Source organism: Macrotis lagotis, chromosome 5 (genome assembly GCF_037893015.1).
Source record: "Macrotis lagotis isolate mMagLag1 chromosome 5, bilby.v1.9.chrom.fasta, whole genome shotgun sequence".
In the NCBI taxonomy this organism is placed as follows: Eukaryota; Metazoa; Chordata; class Mammalia; order Peramelemorphia; family Peramelidae; genus Macrotis; species Macrotis lagotis.
Genome location: NC_133662.1, coordinates 190,380,074 through 190,402,638, shown reverse-complemented (window position 1 = coordinate 190,402,638; position 22,565 = coordinate 190,380,074). Strand labels below are relative to the sequence as shown.

The 22,565-nt window shown below is 35.7% G+C and overlaps 1 long non-coding RNA gene across 2 annotated transcripts in view; it reads left to right on the top strand.

Moving 5' to 3' along the window:
• LOC141490000 (uncharacterized) overlaps nucleotides 1–22,498 on the top strand; it is a 40,201-nt gene extending 17,703 nt beyond the window's left edge. The window contains exon 3 of one of the 2 annotated variants that reach the window (XR_012469047.1): nucleotides 22,430–22,498. This is a non-coding gene — a long non-coding RNA (uncharacterized LOC141490000). Of the gene's footprint in view, nucleotides 1–13,227; nucleotides 14,052–22,429 lie in introns of those variants that run through there. The other variant, XR_012469046.1, reaches the window with a different exon arrangement.
• Nucleotides 22,499–22,565: the final 67 nt, after the last annotated feature.

Here is a 22,565-nt window from a genome sequence, read left to right as displayed (position 1 = left end):
ATAGAGGTCTTCTCCCTGCATCCAGGGCCATCTCCAATCATCCTGATCATATCTGGCCATTAAACTCAAATGACTCCAGAAGAGATTGTGAAACTGGTGATTTTGCACAGCCCTCCCTCAATTAAATCCAATTCATTGCGTATCATGGCATTGCATCCCTGATGTCATGGTCCTATTTGAGAACAAAGGACAAAAAAAAATAGCAAGCAATGAGAGGAAATCCACTACAACACACTGCAACAGATTCTACTTGGAAATCACTCTAATTAAAAAAAAATCTTTTTTCTTAAATCTTTGCTCCTACTTCTCCTGGGGGTCAAGTATAACAATCCTGATCTCTCTCTTGAAGAGTGGAAGCAAGTTCTCTCTAAGTCTTTTCTCTTCTCCAGGTTTCCCATCCTCCATTTCTTGGAGGAAATTGAGGTCATGGGATCCTTGGCTTTATAAAGGTGAGGAGGTTTTTGTAAATCCAAGAGGCTTAGATTTGAAACTGGAAGGGACCTCAGAGATCTTCAAATCCCCCCTCCCTTATTTTAAAAATGTGTAACTGAGGTCCAAAAATGTGAAGAGACTTTTTCACAATAGAGCTGGGATTTGATCAGGTCCTCTGAGTCAAAAGCCATATTCTTTCCACAGGACCAAACTTCCTAAAGTCCACCTGTCAAATTTTATAATAAGAACACTGAAACCAAGGGTTGCTAATTTACTTGTTCAAGGCCATTCAGATAGTAAATAGCAAAAGGACATTCACCTCATGTCTTTTGACTCAAAATTCATCCTTCCCTTTGCTCATTGAAAATATCATCTAAACAGGCTTCCAGTGCATTGAGCCTTTGACTAATACCAGAGTGGAAAGTCTCCCAGACAATTGAAACTTCCCAATTATCAGAACAATTTTTAACATGTCCATAATTTTTAAAAATTATTTTATTTATTTATTTTTCCAACTACATGTAAAGGGAGTTTGCAACCATCATTTTTCCAAGGTTTTGAGTTTCACATTTTTCTCCCTCCCTCCTTCCCTCCCCCCTCCCTCTGACAGAAAGTCATCTAATTAGGCTATGCATGTTTAACTATATTTTACATAGTTCCATAATAATCATGTTGTAAAAGTGAAATCAAATCAAAAAAGGGAAAACATTAAAGAGAAAAAATAAGACTTTTAAAAATTAAAGATAGTAAGCTTTAGTCTACATTTAAACTCCACAATTCCTTTCTGAATATAGATGGTATTTTCCATAACAAGTCTGTAAGAATTATCTTTGATTATTGTTCTGCTGAAATAAACAAATTCATCATAATTGATCATCATCCAATGTTGCTGTTAGTGTATATAATATTTTTCTGATTCTATTCACTTCACTCAGCATCAGTTTATGCAAGTCTATCATTTCAACTTATTCTAATGTACCATCCCTCACAATTTCTTTTTTTTTTGCAAGGCAAATGGGGTTAAGTGGCTTGCCCAAGGCCACACAGCTAGGTAATTATTAAGTGTCTGAGACCGGATTTGAACCCAAGTACTCCTGACTCCAAGGCTGGTGCTTTATCCACTACGCCACCTAGCCACCCCCCTCACAATTTCTTATAGAACAATAGTGTTCTATCATATTCATATACCACAGTTTGTTCAGTCATTCCCCAATTGATGGGCATCCCCTTAATTTCCTGTTTTTTTCAACTTCAAGAAGAGCTGCCATAAATAGTTTTGTACATGGGTTTTTTTTACCCTTTTTTGTGATCTCTTTGGGATACCAACCTAGTAATGGTCAATGGTCAATGGATCAAAAGATATGCACAGTTTTATTGTTCTTTGGGTCCACTTTCAAATTCCTTTCTAGAAAGGTTGGATCAGTTCACAACTGCACTCACAGTGCATTAGTGTCCCAGTTTTCCCATATCCCTTCCAATATTGATGATTTTCCTTTTTGGTCATATTGGTCAATCTAATAGGCATAAGGTGATTCCCCAGAATTATTTTAATTTGTATTTCTCCAATCAATAATTTTTAGAGCATTTTTATCATATGATTAGAGATAGCTTTAATTTCTTCATCTGAGAATTAACTTTTCATATCTTTTGCACATCTATCATTTTTAATGAACATGTCTTAAAAAGGGATTTTCCACTTCTCTGCTTCTTAAATAGAGGGTGCTGAATATAATATGGCTGTGTTAGCAATCCACTTTTGCACTACCTAGTCATCATTTTGCATAGGCTTTTTAGTTTTTCTGCCTCACCTTCCTTATCCTATGGTCACTAACTCAAGCATTGCTAGCCCCATCTCCAATCTGGAGAAACCTTTCACTTTATAATTCTGAATCTTTTGGTCTAGAGGAAGTTAGATAGCCAAGTTTGTTGTGAATTCACTGTTTATATAGGAATCAGTAAGATTGGAAGTTGGGTTTCCCATAGCAAAATGGTGGTTTTCATTAGGGTCTTTGTGACAATTGTTAATGGACATTTTGTCTTTATAAACATAGTCCCATAGGTTGGTGGTTAAAAAGTTTGAGCTCTATAGAAATATATATATATATATATATATATATATATGTTGTACTCAGAAAGTCCTGGTTACTTATGAGTGGAGGAGAAATGAATAAACAAACATCTGCTTTTACTCTAAAGGAAATAATTTACCTGTAAATACTAACCCTCAATGAATGATAAACAAGTCCTCTCCTCTCTTGGGTCTAGCAAATCTTCCTGTCTCAAGCTTCCTCTGAAGTAGGAATTGCTGGGTGCAAGGTTAAATCACAGGCAAGAACTGATCTCATTCTAAAAAATCACTCAACAGATACTACTGTTTTTATTACTGTTAATAATTGGTGATATGTCATTACATTTCCAGGTACTTTCCAATCATGTGTATGTTATTCATTCCTTTATTCTCTTTGATTTTTAGGGAAAGTTCCCAGCTTTGGCAATTCTTAAGACTGTCACTCTAACTAAGATAGACCTTATATAAGGAAGTGTTTAAAAGGGCTGTAAATCTGACAATGTAGTGGAAAATTCTAGCCTTCAGACTTCTGATCCATGAAATTAGACCTTGTCAGAGTATGCTCCTGATCTCTGGCAGAATGGTTTTTATTCCCAAGGCCAAGAGGAAATATGGGTCATGGATATCATCATCTTTTTCTTGGATTTCCTAACAAAGTCATCATATGCCTTTTATTGGAGTATAACTAGCACTAAACTGGGAATCAGAAGACCTGGGTTCTGTTCAACTCACTAGATATCTAATCTTAGGCAAGCTATTCCAACCTATCCTCAGTTTCCTCATCTCACGATATTAAGCCAGGCAACACATTAGATGTTAAGAATATAAAGGAACTCATGAAAGTCTGGTCCTTCTAAGAACTGACATTCTCCTGGAAGAGATAATATAGACACACATACTTACATAACAAATACAAGATAATATTTTTAGGAAGAGGTACAAATCTTGGCTACTGGAAGGGTGGGGGATCATATAGGAGATGGTACTTGAGCTCAGCATTCATGGAAACTTGAAATTTAAAAAGCAAGGATGTTAAAGCAATAGATTCTAGGCATCAGTGATAGTCTGTACAAAGACATGGAAATGAGACATGTATGAGTGATGAATGAAAAAGCATGGAAACAAAATCACAAATGACTGTGTGAGTTCATATGCACGTGAGTGTGTGCACACCAAGTCAACAAACATTTAAGTACCTGCTATTTGGCAGACATTATATAAAAAGACAGATTAAAAAGTAGTTACTGTTCTCGAAGAGTTCACAGTGGAGATGATATGCAAACCACTATGGACAAATGTGATAAATGCTGGATAAGTTAAAGGGGAGGTAATCTCAGTGGAAAGGCACAAAAATTAAAGACAACTGGGAAAGGTTTCTGTAGAAAATAAATTTTAACTGAGACATGAAGGAAGTCAGAAAGCAAAATATGGAGATGAGATGAGGGACAGAATTCCAGACATGGAGCACAAAGTCTAGCTAGAGTCAAAAGAAGGAGTGATATATCTTAAGGAATAGCAAGGAGGTCAGTGACACTGGATCACAGAGTAAAAGATGAGAGTAAGGTTTAAGAATTCTGGCGGGGGGGGGAGGTAGGTTATGAAGGGTTTTGAATGCCAGATAGAAGATTTTTTATTTGATTCTGGGAGTAATGTAGAGTCATTGAAGTCTACCAAATGGAGGGTGATGAGGTTATATTTGTGCTTCAGGAAGATCTATCTGACAGCTGAGTGCAGAGAGAGACCTAAAATTAGGGAAGAAACAGGCTACTTCAATAGTACAGACAGGAAAAGATGAGGACCTGCACCAGGGTGAGGGATAATGTAAGATGTATAAGAAAGATGTTGCAGAGGCAAAAATAATAGGACTTGGTAAAAGTACATTAATTATGGGACAATGAGAGCGACAGATGACACTGTTTTTCAATCTGTGTGAGTCCAAGTATTGTAATTCTCTTGACAGTAATAGGGAAGTTCAATTTTGGTCAAATTGTTTGAGATTTCCATGAGAAACCAAGATTGAGTTGTGTGCATGTGTCTAACAAAAGGCCATTTTTTAGCTGAACTACAAAGTATATCTGAGGATCTTCAAATAAATTATTTGCTTTAGAGACAACAAAATTGTTTTATAAGAAACTAGGTATCCATAATTAACAAACAAGGTAAAATTTATTTTATTTATTTTTTAACCAGTGATTTATGTGACTCTATTGAGTTGTGTATTCCTTTTCTAAGAGGCTAAGTAGTCTTTGAAAATAAGGACTGCTATGTAGATAGGACAGTTACAAAAAAGCCTAAACTGTAAATGGTGTAAATTGTATATTTATATAACCTTTCATCATCTCAAAACTCTCATATTTCACAACCTCCCGGTTAAATGTGTAAAAAAGAAAGGGCATTAGGGGAATGGAGTCTGATTGGTGCAATGGAAAGTATGCTCAATTTGGAGTCAAGAAAACATGGGTTCATATCCCAGCTCTGTCACTACTTATTACCTCTGAGACCTAGACAAATCCCTTCCATTCTCTAAGACAATTTCCTCAACTATAAAATGAAGGGATTGGGTCAGATAACCTCTAAGGTCCCTTCATGCTCTGAATCGAAAATTTCTCATCTTTTCTTCCCTCATCTCAGCTTTCTGAAACATGGCCTTTGCTTTCATTCTGGTTTGCAATAAAGCATGTAACTCATTGAAAGTACTGAATTAGTCCCTATGGCTGACGTTCCTCCTGTCCAAACTGACAGTCAAAGGACCTGGGTTATGATTAGGCTTTGTCACTAGCTTACTCTGACCTTGAGTAGAAATGAAAGACTACAGGAAGAGTAATTCAACATGTCCTATGTAATCATCTTTCTTCTCAGAAGAGAAACCAAAGCTATGTCTAAGTGACACCAAACAGGCAGATAGAAAGGCACCACTCTTAGTCAATTATCCAGATGTTTCACAATTCCAGATGTGTAGCATTATAAAACCAGACTGTCCAGGTGTATGATTAAAGTTTTTCAATTTTCATCCAGATGTTTTTGGTACCATGTAGACATAGCCTAGGGGCCTCCCTGACAATAACCACCAACTTTGTACTGATAAGGGAAAGAAGATCACCAATAGAGGGATTTAACCTCAATTCAAAGTCAAGATTACTTTATTGTTTAAACATGTTGATGTGTCATAATTGGCATTTTTTTAAAATTGAAATTTAATTCAAAGTATACTGGTAAAAGTTCAGTTCTTTGCAGAAAGATCTGGTTTCAGTTTTGTGAACGGATTGTGACATTCAGGATTATTTTTAAGTCAAAATAGTTCCTTGTTTTGAAACTTTTGTAAAAGTCAAAAGGGGGGGGAGGGGACTATACTATTGGCACTCTTTTCTTTTGGTTTTTGGAAACTAGCAGTCATAAAAAAGGATTTATCATAATTTATTGTTTGAATACCAAAACCACCTTAAAATTATAAATCTCATTTAAGTAGATATGTTTTACTTCCCCAAGCTGGGAAAGGATGAAAATAAAATCATTTTCCTCATTTTTGGGGGGCTGAAAGATATATTCATTTAAGGCATTTATATTAAACAAAATGATCAGGACAAGAGGAAAAAGACATTTTTAAATGTACTAATTGGAGATCAGTCTAGATTAATGATTAATATCTACAAAAAAAAACCATATAGCATTGTTCTAACCATGCCACAATTTTATTTTGTCCTTTTCCATTCCTGTTTATTTTAACAGCAATCCTCCCCTACCCTGTCTTGATACTCACTTCTCCCTTATCAATCCTCCCTTTGAGCAATTCTTCTGTGGCTTCAAGGTCCATTTCAGGTGGCTATTATTCCAACTAAACTTCTTTGATCTTCAAAACTGAATGAGTTCTCTCCTTCCTCAAAGAATTATTTTACTTAGGAAGGAAATAAGCTAGCTTTTATTAAATATCTATTATGGGGCGGCTAGGTGGCTTAGTGGATAAAGCACTGGCCTTGGAGTCAGGAGTACCTGGGTTCAAATCCGGTCTCAGACACTTAATAATTACCTAGCTGTGTGGCCTTGGGCAAGCCACTTAACTCCATTGCCTTGCAAAAACCTAAAAAAAAAAAAAAAAAGAAAGAAAGAAAATCTATTACGTACCAGCGACTTTGGTAAGCACTTAAGTTATCATCTCATTCGATCTTCACAGCAACTCTGGAAAATAGATGCTATTTTTATCCTCATTTTATAGTTGAGGAAACTGAGGCAGTGAGGGTAAATGACTTGTCCAGAGTAGCTAGCAAATATCTGAAACTATTTGAAATCAGATAGCCCTGATCCCTCCTTTGATATTAAATCACATTCTTTGCAGCATACTTATCTGTGTTCATATCTTATTTCCCTCTTGAGATTTTAGTCTGAGGAGAAAGTGGCTTTCATTTGCTTCCTCAGATCTAGTGCAGATATTTAGGCAATGTGGGCACTCAGCACTTTGAATTAAATAGAATGGACAGTAAAATAATGAATTTTAGAACAAGAATGAACCTTAGAGAGCATGTAATCCATGAACCATCATTAAGCATTTATCAGGCATCTTCTATGTGCCCTCAGGATACAAAGATAAAAAAAAAGTCCATGTTCACAATGAATTTGTATTCTATTGGAGGAAATAGTACTTACACATACAACTATATACCAAATACATAGAAAAGAAATACAAGGTGGTAAACTATAAGATAATTCAGAAGGCAGCAGTAGGGGTGGGGTTTGATTCAAGGATAATTTCTAAATCAAGATGGTGCTTGGTTTGAATTTCATCTTAGAGAAAGTGAAAAATTCTATGAGTAGGAGTTAAGGAGGGTACTCTAGACCTCCAGGTGACCAGTGTAAAGGTATATAAACTGTATATTGTTGGAGAGCTGTGCGTGAGGAATAGTAAACTAGGTTGACTACATTGAAAAGTGAGATTATTTCCCAAGAGGTTGGAGAGAGCATTTGGAGCCAGGCAATGAAAATCTATAAAAGTCAAACAGAGATGTTTGTATGCTTCCCATGTGGCAATAGGAAAATATTGAGCATTGATTGAGTAGAGGAAAGGCACAGTCAGATCTTTGTTTAAGGAAAATCCAATCCTATCTCTTTACTGATGAAAAATGGGAGGTTAACTGGCCTGCCCTAAGTCATGCAAGTAATAAGAGAATCAAGATTTGAACTCAAAACTGGTGAGTCTAAATTTAGTTCTCTTTCCACTGAGCCACAAAGGCACTGCAAGTGTTGGGAACAAAATGCATAGTGTCCCAAGTTTTTGCACAGTTTTAAGTTAACTTAAAGACTTTTGTGCAGTTTTAAACTTAAAACTGCACAAAGACTTGGGAAATTTTGTACATACACAACCTCTGTCTCTAATCCCTCTTTAAAAATAATTTAACATGATCTGAGTGAATGAATCAAAGAGCAGATAAATTTTGCTGGGTTGAGGGCAGGAGAAGGAATGAACTAAAGTCCACAGTACATAGTGATGATGCCTTTCACAATTACATTAGTTTGGTTCAGGAGTCAGCAACCTCTTTAGCCTCAAGTCCAATAGAACAAGGGAAAAAAGAAACTAGAATGAAAGAGAGAGGTGAAAATAAGAACAAGACAGAAGTAAAAAAGGAAGGAGAAAAAGATGGAAGAACAAAAGAATAGAGAGAGAAATGAATCAGGTGCCTATTGTGAGGAATGATCAAATGTCAGCAATCATTGCCCTGATAAAAAAATTTTGGTTCACAGTTGCTTTTTCCCTGTTCTAGTCAGATCTATAACTAGCAATGGAACAGTGAGACTTTTCCCCAGGGTGTTGTACTCTGGGAGATGGGACATGCATTTCCTGTCCAATATAATGGTTTTGTACTACTGACTCATACTGGTTCATACTATCTTGTGATGCAAAGGCACAACCTGGCTCCCATCTGCAGATTCCCCTAACCATAGCACCCTCTCAAGGGTTGCTTTACCTCCTGTCCCCAAGGAGGTGAGGATAGGATTTCTTTCACTCTGTCCCTACTCCCTTTTTCCCCCCTGCCCTCCTCCAGGGATGGTGGTGCAGGGGCAGTATTGAGGCAGAGCTGAGCTTCACCTTTGCTTGGGAAGGTTTGCTCAGATGCCAGTATAGCTCAACCCTTCCTAATCAGAGGTGAGGCTCAATTCTGCCTCATCTGCCACCCTCTCACCACCTCCCTACTTCTAACCCCAAACCTAGGTTTCTTCTTACTAGAAGAAATTTATCCCTCTCTTAAAGAGGGATACTTTAAAAGTTCCTATCTTTTCTTCCCCCTTCTCTTCTGATTCCTCATTTTAGTCTAGAACTAACCCAGAATTTTAAATTTAGAGGGGACTTAGTCTAACCAAGGTCATGAAGTACACTGCATATCTCAACAAAGAATAATCCCTAACAAGTGTCCTTGAAATCTATCAAAGTGACTTGTTGTATAGCATGTTGGAATTTTACTCAAGACTAGAGTTTGGGCCAGCTAGGTGGCGCAGTGAATAGAACACTGGCCCTGGAGTCAGGAGTACCTGAGTTCAAATGTAGCCTCAGATACTTAATAATTACCTATCTGTGTGACCTTGGGCAAGTTACTTAAACCCATTACCTTGCCAAAAAAAATAAAAGAAGAAGAAAGAAAGAAGAAGAAGACCTGAGTTCAAATATTGTCTGAGACACTTTTACTGGCTATGTAGTCAATTAACCTGTTTGCTTGAGTTTTCCCATTTGTAAAATGAGAATCATAAGAAACCACAGGGTTGTTCCAAAGATCAAATAAGATAATATACATAAAATATAAACGCTAGCTGCTGTTGCTATTTTATTATTATTATTATTTCCTTAGGCAGTCCATTTCACTTTGGGATTAGCTGTAATTATTAGAAGTTTTTTGTTTGTTTGTTTGGTTTAGCTAAAGTGTAATCCTGACTCTGTCACTTGGACAAAATCTCTTTGGTTTTTCTTCTGGGGCCAAGAACAAGAGAAGTTTTTTTTCTATTTGACAATTCCTCACATACCTGATGGTGATTATGGTCATGATTCTGCTGCTTGCTAGTCGGATTATGCAGGACAAAACACTTCATCTTAGTTTCATAATCTATAAAATAAAGTACTAAGGTAGAGTAAAAAGAGAAGGTAGATCTGAGTTCAAATATTACCTTTTCCAGGGTTACTAACTAACAGTCTTGGGCAAAGAGGATATACCCTCTTTATCTATTTTTTGAACTGTAGACCTAGAACTAGAGAAGATCCCTGAGGCCTAGATAACTCCTTAATTTTACACATAAGAAAATTTAGAGCAAGAGCGGTTAAGTGATGTTTCCAAGGTCACACAGTAAGTTGAAGACCAGCTCCTATGACTCCAAATACAGTATTCTGTCCATAGTTCCAAGTAAAATACTTCTAGTTGTGGGTCAAGGTTTTCCATTTATACTCTGAGATCCTGGAGAAAAGATAAAGCACAGGTTTCAACGAAATAGCAGAACCAATCATTTCTTTGAAAATTTCAAGTGCTATATTGGTAAATGTTTAACGACTGACTTTGGTGGGGGGAGGGATTATATAGAGGATAAATTTTTAGTAATCATAATTTATATTATTCACATTTAAATAATCATAATAATTTATATTAACTTTTTCTCCAACACCTTTTTAATACTATCAACAAAACAACAAGTTGTAACAGCATTTGCCAATCTCCAAGGTTTTATGCCTACACTGAAAATTTAACAATCAGCTATCCTGAGTCAATATGAGCTAGTTTGGCATCCTCCTAGCCATGTATCATTTGCAAGAATTGTTTTTTCCCATTTTACAGACACTCTTGTTAGGAAAACTTTGAAAAAGCTAAAGAAAAAAATGATCATAAAGCAAAAAGTCAATAGCAGGTGTTCTGGGAAACATTCATTTCTTTTCTTTTTCTGGCTACTCTTGTTAGTTTTCAATCCTGTGCCTTTCCTTTCTAACTAACATCAAAAAGCATATCCATTTTCCTTTGCAAGAGAAGTATTTTTCAGGTCTCCTAGGGCTAAGAATTGATTAATATTCTAATTCTAAGTGAATGATATTCCACTTTACCTTCCAAAAGCAAGTGATAATGAGACAATAATGAAAGTCAACAATTCCTGGATGCCATCCAGATTTCTGAAGTTTTGTTATGATTCCCAGAGGCTAACAATGTCAGACAAATCTATTATCTTTCAGATTGCCGTTTATCTCAAGCCTGCTCTCCAGGACCAGCTCTTTTTTTCACTTTATCTTGAATCCACAGATACTGACCCATCTGACTTCTGCAGAGGATAAACTAGGGTTACTTTCCAAACTAGACATAAATATTCACATATAAAGCAAAGAGAGAAAACCTGGAATTGGTGGAATTCCAACCCCATGATTTGCTGTGGGTTAGTGGTTAGATTCATTCTCTGCAGTGTTATATGTGACCATTGGTCAGCCTATTAAGCTGCTAAAAAGTTGACTATGAAGTTCAAAGTGTGCAGTCCAAATTGGAGCAATATTGCTACTTCCTTGCCAATATGGTGACCAATTAGGGAGTCAAGGTTTGTTTGTGCCTGGTGTCAACCATTTAAATTTGACAAGTTTGGCCACAATCTAGGGCAGAAGAAAATAAAGTAAGTAATGGGCACTTTTAGCAAAACTCACAATCTTATCTGCAAATTGGAATAAAATGAACTCTTAAGTCCTTTGGGTAATTTTGAGGAGACTGATGAAAATTGAATTTTAATTGTTCTCATTTTTATTGAAAACAACTAGAGCTTAAACTAGTCATTTTAGTGCCTAGGGCAAGGCCAAATGTCCTTCATATCAACTTTGCAATTCACAACATGGAAATAAGACAAGTAATTAAGATAAATTGAGGACATTAATCCCTGGAGACCTTAGGAGGAGAAAAAAGAGACCCAGAGACCCTCTGCTACCTTAAAGCATATACCACGGTGAGGAAGAGCCAGCACAGGTTGCTGTGATAATACTGGTAGCTTCCTATTTTAACTCCTATTAATAATAATAACTAGAAGTTATGGGTTCTAATCCCTGTTTTATTATTCAACTACCTATTTAACTCTGTGACTCAGTTTCCTCATCTATAAAATAGATGGGTTGACTAAGATAAATTGAACTTTGAAATTTTGATTCTATATCCACAAAAATGTACTTGTCCCCATCAAAAAATTAATATACTGTCCCCAATAATAGAAATATCACTGAGAGTAAAATAAATAAAAATAGCAGCCTTTGTATTCACTTGACTTAAATTATTACTTTTTAATCAAGTAGGCAAATGACTGTCTGAAAGATTAGGTTAATCTATCCCCTGGGACCTAAGTTAATATTTTGAATTAAAATTTGGAAATTTCAGTCCTGAAGCAATATTTTTAAAACAGTATTTTACTTGATCAACTATAATGGATACTCCTTTTAGTAGTTCAGTGACGAAGAACAATCCTGAGCGGCCTGTTATGGAAAATGTCATACATATCCAGAGAAAAAACCATGCAGAATGCAGAACAAAATCTATGTTCACTTTTTAAAACTTCTTTTATGTTGCTTCTTTCTCTCTCATGCTTTCCCTCCTCCTTAGTTCTAATTCTTCTTTCACAACATGACCAATTTGGAAATATGTTAAATACAATTGTACATGTACTACCTATATCAGATTGTTCATGGTCATGGGGAGGTGAGGAGGGAAGGGAATGTGATAGAAAAATGTCAGAGTTTAAGGTTGAAAACTATTTTTCATGTAAATGGAAAAAATAAAAGCTTTAGAAAAAACAGTAACTTGCAGACATAGAAGAATTACTGTATGTTCTACTATGCTGGGAGAATCTATTTTATTAAGAATTAGCTTTGGGGTGGCTAGGTGGCACAGTGGCTACAGCACCAGCCCTGGAGTCAGGAGTACCTGAGTTCAAATCAGGCCTGAGAAACTTAATAATTACCTACCTGTGTGGCCTTGGGCAAGCCACTTAACCCCATTTGCCTTGCAAAACAAAAACAAGAAACCTTAAAAAAATAAAAAAGTATGAAAAAAAGAATTAGCTTTACTGAAGGACAGAGAACCTAAGTAATTTGATACAATGATTTTGCCTAGTATCTTAATTTAGATAAACAAGATATAAGCCTAAGGAAGTATGAGACACATAGTCAATGGTATGGTCCAAAAATAAGAAAAAACATTGTATCATTTTAGAATCATGTGACCTGCTTAATTAGAACTAGAACAATTTTTTACTTTACAAATGAAGAAATTGAGGCACAGAAAAATGAACTGATTCACCCAACTATTTAGGAACTCCATGAAGCAGTACATTTCAGAGATTAGAATAGTTGAGGAGTTTTATGAGGAGAAATGGGGTCCTTCTCACACAAGTACTATTCACCTTCCATTCTCTGAGGTGACAGACAAGAAAGAGTTAATTATCAAAAAAAACCTGGTTTCTAGCCTAGATGCTTTCATGCATAGAAGACTCAGATTTAAGGAGTTCTCAGATGTAATCTTTGATCCCCAGAGAAGAAGCAGAATAGGTGGGAGTGATACCCAAGAATGGTTATGGTTGGGAAGAATCAGCTTATTAGACAGAAAGAACAATTTTGAAAAAAAAATGTTTTTTTCTAAACTACAATTATATCCCATTACATAGTATTACCCCCATTATCAATGGAAGAACTAGTTCAGGGATGTTTCCCAAGGCTACTTCTCTCAATTCTCTCTCTCTATACTTCCTAGATATCACATTCAAGCTTCATTCATAGCTTCAATTATAATCTCTATGAAGATAACTCCCAGGTCTATAGCTAACCTGTATATTTATGAACTTCTTACCATATATATGCCCCCAATAAAAGCATAGCAGGAGACAGAGCCAGATCCAAGCACTGCCATCTGGATCAGGAGATGGAGTCTAGATTCAACCATCATATCTCCAATCAAGAATTCAGGAGGAAGCAGTACACCATCCAAGATTATAAGAGGGAACAGAATCTGATTTGAAAACGAAGCACCAATTAAGAAACCACAAGTAAAGAAATGAATAAACAGAAGAAAATGCTAAACACAATGAAATACCACAATAAAAAAAAAGATTGAGAGAAGTCCAGAGGTAAACCCAAAAGACAGTAACTTCACAAAAAGTCCAAAAGAAATGTCAGAGAAAAGAAAATTCAAGTACAAAGACTAGAAAAGTACTTAGGAGAAATCATTTAAATGAGATAGAAAGTAATGTTAAATGGATATTCCAGTAGGAATAATAGAATGACAAGAAGAAATAGTATACCACCATGAGGTGGTAAATCTAACCCAAGAATTGAACTCCCTGAAATTAGTTTGAACTAAGAAAAAAAAAAACCAGTAACTCTTTGAGACAAAATATTTAATAACAAAATCAACAGATTGAAAAAAGCAGAAAAAATATAAAGATTCTATTATTAAAAATAACTATGTCAAAAGGAAGCTAACTATTATAGTCTATTTGAAAATCATGTTAAGGAAAAATAACCTGGTTAAAATATTTCAAGAAATCTTCATTGAAAACTGTTCAGATATGCTATGAGAAAAATATGAGAAAAATAGAATGAATCCATCAATTATTTCCTGAAAGAAGTCACAAAATTAAAACTTCCAGGATTTTTAAAACCAAATTCAGAGTTTCCATATCATATATAAAAAATCATTGAAAGCAGTAAAAACAGAGTTCAAGAACCAAGAATTCTTGAACAGTCAGTCTTAAAGAAGCTGACAATATAAAGGAGAGGACAGCATGGTATAGTATATTCCAAAGTGCCAAAGATAAAGGGTTGAAACCACAAATAATTGCCTATCTGACCAAACAGTATAATTCTAAAGGAGAAAAGTGGATTTTAAATAAAATAACGGACTTTCCAGAATTCAGGATGAAAATGATAAAATTGAGTAGAAATTTTAAAATGAAAATACAGAAGTAAAAAAAAAAAAACCACAGAAAAATTAATACATTTGATCAGTTGGAAGGGACTCTATAATGATGAATTATTTATATTTAATAGCAAGAAGTGGCATTCCATAACCCTATTGTCTTCATGAATCCCATAGAAAGTTAATAAAATAGACAGAGAGCTTAGGGATGGTATGGATCTGTTTTGACTGTCTTTTAGAAGGAAAAAGGAAATGGGAGAGATAGAGGTTATATTGAAGAAAGAAAAAAGGAAGGGGAGCAAACAATAGCTTATATAACAAAAGTACATCATATGAAGACTATACATGAATAGAAGAAGGAATGACAAGAACCAGACATCCCATAAATTTCATTTTCTTCTGAACTTGACAAGTGAAGACTGAACTCTCTCAATATCTCTCTCTCTCTCTCTCTCTCTCTCTCTCTCTCCCTCCCTCCCTCCCTCCCTCCTATCTTTCTCCTAATGAATATTGATACAAAATTTTTTAAATAAAATACTAGCAAGGAGATTACAACAATATATCATAAAGATAACACACTAAAATGAAGTTGGATTTATATTCAGAATGTGGGGTTGATTAAGTATTAGGAAAACCATAGTCATAATTGACCATATTAAAAGCAAAATCAATAAAATCATATGTTTATTTCAATAGATACAGAAAAGGCTTATGGCAAAATTCAAAACCCATTCCTATTGAAATATTAGCAAGTCCAAGAATAAAAGAAATGTTTCTTAAAATACTAAAGTCAAGAACAAGCTATCTGTAATAGGGATGAGCAAAAAACCTTTTGAATAAGATCAAGGGTAAATCAAGAATGTCTGTCACCATTACTATTCAATAACGTACTAGAAATGCTAACTATAGCAATAAGAAGTGAAAAAGATTAAAGAAATCAGCATAGGTTGGGGGAAGCAAAACTATTAATTTTTACATTTGATATGCTATTGTTTGTCTTCTCTTTTTTTTGTAAAGTTAAATGACTTGCCCAAGTTCACAGAGCTAGGTAATTATTAAGAGACATAAGTCACATTTGAACTCAGGTCCACCTGACTCCAGGGCCGGTGTTCTATCCATCACACTGCCTAGCTGCCCCATTTTGCTTCATTCTCAGAGGACCATGCCATCAGGAAAGTGATGCCTTGACCTAAAAGTGATTTGGATTTAAATGAATCAGGGTGTTGCTCCTCTGGAGCCAGTTAGGTCCAGCGTCAAGAAATAAATCACAAGGACTAGAGATGGCGCTGGATGCAGTGGGAGACCTTGGCCTTTTTAAGCTAAGGTCTTTCCCGGGTTTCAATTTGATTGAGGCAATGCTAGGTAATGATTAAGACTAGGTAAGAAATAATTCACAAAAAAAAATCAATCTGGAAGGGGAAAATCCTCAGGCTTTCTGACTAAAATGGAAACAATTGCTATTTTCACTTCTGAATCCTTAGGGCCCAAACTATGGCAAAAGTCTTGATACACAATATGATGGTTTGCTTAAAGTACCTTAAAGAGGCAACTAAAAAAGCTAATTAAAATTCAGCAAGTTCAGCAAAGTTACAGAATATGAAATAAACCCATACAAATCATCCTCATTTCTTCATATTACCAGCAAAAACCAGAAGGAAGAGATAGTAAAAGAAATTTTATTTACTATAACTACAGACATTATCAATTACTTGAGAGTGTACCTGCCAAGACAAACAGGGACTTTGTGAACACAATTACAAAACATTCTCTACACAAATAAAGACAGATCTAAATAATTGGAGAAATACTAATTGTTTTTTGATAGGCCAAACCAATATAATAAAAATGACAATATACCAAAATGAATGTATTTATTTTGTTGTATATCAACTAAACTCCCAAAAGATTAATTAATAACAAAATTCATCTAGAGAAATAAAAGATCAAGAATATCAAGGGAATCATTTTTTTTTTAGTTTTTGCAAGAAAATGGGGTTAAGTGGCTTGCCCAAGGCCACACAGCTAGGTAATTATTAAGTGTCTGAGACCAGATTTGAACTCAGGTCCTCCTGACTCCAGGGCCAGTGCTCTATCCACTGTACCACCTAGCCACCCCAGGAATAAAATTTTAAAATGAGGAAATAAACCTAACAGTACCAGATCTCAAACTATACTATAAAGCTCTAATTGCCAAAAACAACAACAAAAAACAATTTGACACTGCATAAGAAATAAAGAGGTTGATCAGAAGAATATGTTAAGAATACAATATATAGAAGCAAGTGAGATTGATAACATTATTTGATATAACCCAATCTTAGAAATTAAGCAAGAACTCAATGAAAATTGGAAAAGAGGCAGAAACTAAGTGTAGACCAACATCTCACACTATATACCAAGATAATCTCGAAATGTAATACATGATTTAGAGACAAAGGTGACATCATAAGGAAATTGAAGGATCATTGAAGAAGTTACCTGTAAACTCTATCTGCAAAGGAAGAATTCATAAACAAACAAGGAGAAAAACTGTCAGACAAAAGACTGGGAAAGACTTAAAAACTCCAGCCGATGACATCTCTAGTCACTTCAGAGGACTAGTCACTAGTCCTTCAATGAAAAGTATATTATTATCCATTTCCTAACAGAGAGGTGATGGACTCAAGTTACAGGATAAGACATAATTTTGGACAAAGTCAATGTGCATGACTATGCATATGTCATATTTTTAACAATGGTTTTGCTTTCCTTTTTTCCAATGAAGTGGTCCAGATTGGGACTAATAATAATATCGAAAATTAAGAGGAAAAAAGACACTGAAGAATTTTTACCTACACAGAAAATAACATAAAGATGTTTACAAAGAATAAGAAGTTTACAAAGAATAAGGAACAAGCAAGATAGCTTCTTAAGTTCTACAGTCAGTTTATTATATTTTGAAAAAGAAAAACCAATCTGTAAAAATGAGATTCACAGTTTCTGTACAATACTTTTTCTATTCATATATATATATATATATATATATATATATATATATATATGGAAAAGTTTATTTCACTTGATATTTGATATGTTCAGTCAAAACTCTTTAAAGAATGAAACTGAAATAAACTTTAAAGGAAAAACAGTAATTGCTGAATGACAGTAGCAAAGAGAGAGCTTGGAAGTGGCGGCAGGGAGCAGAGGAGTCTACCAACTCCCCTTCTTGTCAGAAGCATGAAGGAATGTGAAAGGAAGAGATCTCGAATGAAGGGATACTTGCACACAATGAAAGAAAGCTTCAGAAAGAAGGGAGGGAGAGCAAAGAAAGGTGGATTTGGGGAAGAGGTAGGGTTGCCTTCATTCTAATGTTCACACCTTCACTGACTTGCCCAACCATTGATTCTATGTTGATCCCAGACCTTTGTCCCCAGGGTTGCAATTACACTGGGAAAATAGGTTCAGAGACTTCACTAATGACAATCAATCAGTCCATCAAAAAATATTTATTAAACCCTGCATGTCCCATAGGTTCCCATAAACAAATCAAAACTTTTTCCTATTAATCCAAAAATGAAGCAGGCAAATACTTCCCTGAAGATGAAACCAGAAGAGTATAAAGATGGAGGAGAAAGGATGGAATGCTAACGCTGGCTAACCACAATTCTGTTCACTTTTCATTGAACAAAAATTTATGTCTTTTCTACAATAAAGAAGTTGTTGTATGCTATTTAGGGAATCCAAATTGTTAAGAGAGTCAACTCCCAAAAAGAAAAAAAAAGGAGGGTCTTGCCCATGACCAATGGCTGACTCTGACTTGGAGAAACTATGTTCTTACAAGGTGGCAACCAGTCATATTCTCAGTCTATAACTCTCACTATCAAAATGTTCACAAGATTCTATCACTATGATTTCAAAACCATTCATTTGGAGGGCAGGCAGAAAACTAGTAGCTATTTGAAGGTTAACTGTGGTTTTAAAGGTTTATTTTTGGAGTAATTCATGAAAAGCAAGACAGTATCTCCCAGTATAATCTACCCTCTTAAGCCTTTTATTCTCAGGATGGTCACTTAATTGACCCTTTTGGGTTTCCACCAGGATATGCCAAGCAAGGGATTTCTTCTGCCTTATAAAAATAGATAGTTCTTTCAACTACCCCCCTTCAATATTGAGAAGAACTAAACTTTTCTTTCTTCTCTACAGAAACAATGGTGCCCCATTTGGGGACTTGGTATTTCCCCTACGCTCGCAGAAGTTCAGAACGCTGGCTCTACTAGGGGAGACTTGGGGGTTTCCTGTCTCTAAAGAAGCATTGCTCTAGCCTGGCTCTGATCCAAGCCATGAAAGCTTTTATAATGCCTTTCCTCTCCTTCCGGCATCCTTTGCCAATGTAATGTCTCTGAACTGGGACTTAGGGGGCAGCAATGTTAGATTCCAATAACCAGGAATGCAGGAAGCACTGTGGACACTGTTCTGAGCTGAGCTGAGTCTGCAACAGACTGGTGCTGATACTGACCTTTGCCAGAAACACTTAGAAAATCACCCCAAAGCCATTTTCCAACAAAACATGGTGATAATGGCTATGGTGTCTTATGACCCACCTATATGGTCAGAAAAACATCCACTATGTGGTATGTGTGTGTATATGTGGCATCACAACAGCAAGAACCTCTGACAGATGGTGGGATGGATTCATCCACAGAGTTGCTTCCCTGGATCTTAGTCAAGGCAGGGCTACAGGATCTGACCCAGCAAATTTACAAGTGAGCCATGGAATTAAATAGATTGGAAAGTACCACCACCTTTTTTTAGTCATGCAGTCTCAAATCCTCTGAGTCATCAACCTTACCCATATCCTTCTACCCTGGCATATACATGCAATCAGCTACTAAATTCTGTCACTATTACACCTGTAATGCCTCTTCAAAAGTCTAAATCAATACTTTATCACACCACCAATACCAGTATTGGTTAACACAGGAAATCAGCCTATAAAAAAAATACAAATAAATTATATTTATTATTTTAACATTCGGATCTGTCCTACCTTCTTTATTTTGCAGTAGTCAGGAGGTATTGACTTCCTTAACGATACTCTGTGTTGTAAAGAGCCTAGTAGACGTAATTGATTCTTTAACCCCTTCAAACATCAAAAGTTATAACCAGAAGTCAAAGCAATTTTCCAGGAGATTCTATTCTCAGCTTCACATCATCTGTGAGATTATGCTTAAAACTCCTCTATGTTTTTTTTTAATTTCCCACCTTTTACATAGGATTGATCCATCTACAAATTGTATTCATCTACAAGAGGTGATGATTAAGAATACAAGAAATCATTTTTGCTGTTTTCTTCCAAATTTTTAATAGGAATTTTGTTCTGTGTGATAATATAAGAAACAATTCTCTTTGTCAAAATATCTTTTTTTAAAAAGGTGATTTCCTGGAAAGCACAGATTCAAAAAGGTAGAAGGAACTCTAGGGACTATCTGATCCAGATAGCACCGAAAACTAGAGTCAGGAACACCTGAGTTCGAATTCAGCTGCAGACTTACTAGCTGTATTATTCTGGACCAGTCACTTAACCTCTGTTTGCCTCAGTTTCTTCATCTATAAAATGGTAATTATAATAGCACTTACCTCACTGGGTTGTTTTAAGGATCAAATGAGATAATATTCACAGTGGTTGGTACATAGTAAGTGCTGGAAAGTATTTTACAACAATCTTGTCTACAACATATCTTCTAAGTCTTCAACTGCTGTTTACTTGAAGATCCCCTAGTGACAAGGACATGTCTCCCTTTGGGGGGATCCCCTTCTACTATTTTTTAACAGTGAAATAGTAAGTAGATAGAGCTCTAGGTCTGCAGTCAGAAAGAGCTGAATATAAATCTAACCTCAGACTTTGACTTGCTTTGTGCCTCTAGACAAGTCTGCCTCAATTTCCTCAACTATAAAATGGGAGTAATAATAGCACCAAACTCCCAGAATTATTCTAAGGATCAAATGAGATACTCTTTGTAAAGTTCTTCAAAAATCTTAAGGAGATATATAAATACTGGGTATTAGTATTTATTACTATATTACTACACATTAGCAAGTTTTCTTTAGAGCCTAAATTTGCCTCTATAACTTCTACCCATTGAGGTTTAGCCGTGCCCTCTGGGGAATAGTAAGAAAAAGGGGAAGGGGGTGGAAACAGAAAAACAAGTTAATGGGCAAACCATGTCATTGAAAAGAAGTAGTTCTCAAGATTTAATAGGCATTTATATTAAACAGGCTGCAGCCTATGATAGGGGTAGGAAGTAGTCTGGTTAAGGGTGAGAGACTACCTTTGCCAAGTTCCAAGTCTTCTCGGCCCCAGTACATTCTGAGTTTCATCAAACCTTTAGGGGTTTGAATTTGTTTAGTCTTGGCAGGGGGAAAAAAGGGCAGCTTCCTGTCTCTAGGAGCAGAGGCTTAAAAACTCATCAAAAGAATTTTAGACCATCAAATGTCTAATGAGCTGAGTTTAAAGAAACCGGAATCATATGGATCAAGTTTCCTTGAAAATACACTGGGGCTTTTAAAAAAAATCAAGTAAGCACAGAGGAGGGAAACAGGGGGGTAAACTGCTTCTCAGCAGGTTTCTGACCCTAAAACACATAGAGGGTTAATTCAAGATAGTTCCAACCCAAGTTCCCTTCAAACTACACAGAGGCCATCATACATTTTTAACTGCTAAATGAAAAATCAATGGAATAAGATTCTGAGATACTGAATTACGCACTTAAGACAAACTAGTTTTAAAGTTGGCTACCATGACATAGGGTGGCATAAATCTACTGCTTCTTCCATGAGCCAAACATGCAGCTTTTCCTGGCAAGTGTTCAAGGCCTTATTTTTTTCTTCTTTTTCTAACCATAGCACAGGAACCATCATGAAAATGGCCTGAGTCACAGGTTGATTACATCAAAGAGTGTTTGTCTTGGTTTTCAGCCTGTTTGGGTTCAAACCAAGATAAATTGCAAATTGACTAAAGTCACTAATCAACAAGTATGTTTTTCTGGTTCTTTCTGCTAAGGAATGTACAGTAGTTTAGGGGTTTAGGTATTCACCACCTTCCCTTGCCCTTATTCAGCAAATCCCTAATGGTAACAAATGATATGGAATGGGTACATGGGCTTGAATTTCTCTTCCCCATTGCTTCATGTCACTACAAGTAGAACAAACATTCAGGTAAGGCCTGAACTATTAAACCTATAGAAAAACACCTGGAAACCATAGAGGACTGATGTATGTTGAGGAGATGCTTCCTGATATCCATCTGTCAAAATCTTATTCATTAAAACATTCCCTAAATGAGTCTTTCCTGCAGAGCTGATCACCTCCTTTTTCTGTAAAGTTTTAGCTCTGAATCCTTCTCTCTTAATCCCACTCAATGCTGACTGATATGCAATGATTATTTTATCACAACCAAATTAGATGCCAATAAGAACCCAACTTAGCATCACAATGGCGTGTTTCTACATACAACTCAGCATTTTAAGAGCATTTTGTGACAAGTAGAGAACAATAAATTAGATTATTCCAGGGTTGAGATAGGACCAGATATATTACTGATGACAATGTATGCCCTGTCCTATAATAAGAGTGTTGCCTCAAAATGAGGAGAGAACATGGGTAACATACTGACACTTTCTCAGAAATTGTGTAATACAAATAATAATTTTATTATTTAGATTGTATTTTACATTACCTACTCTTAGTTCCTTCCTAGATCTTTGGTCTGCTGCTATGAAGTTTTTCATAATTCTTGGATTTGGATTTGGATTGGGAACCCAGTAAACTCTGGTTTAACCTAACATAGTTTCATTTTCAGTTACATTCTCAGACCATAACTTGTACCACATTCCCTTTCTATAGGAAGATTCTTTTTCATTCAATCATTTATTGAACAAATATTTATTAAACACTTATGATATGATAGGAACTGTACTAGACGGAGAAATATATGCTCTCTAGCCATCTTTATGCTAAGCCACCTAAGCTTACTATTTATTTTTTTTTCCCTTGAACCCAGGTTCAGATCCAGGACCAGCATTCCAGTTCCCAAACTGTGGCTCTGAGCTCCTGACTGTAAGAGGTCTCCATAAGCCCAATCCAAATTCAGGATGTTGCTTAATTACTTTGAAGGAATAAATAATGACAAAGCATTT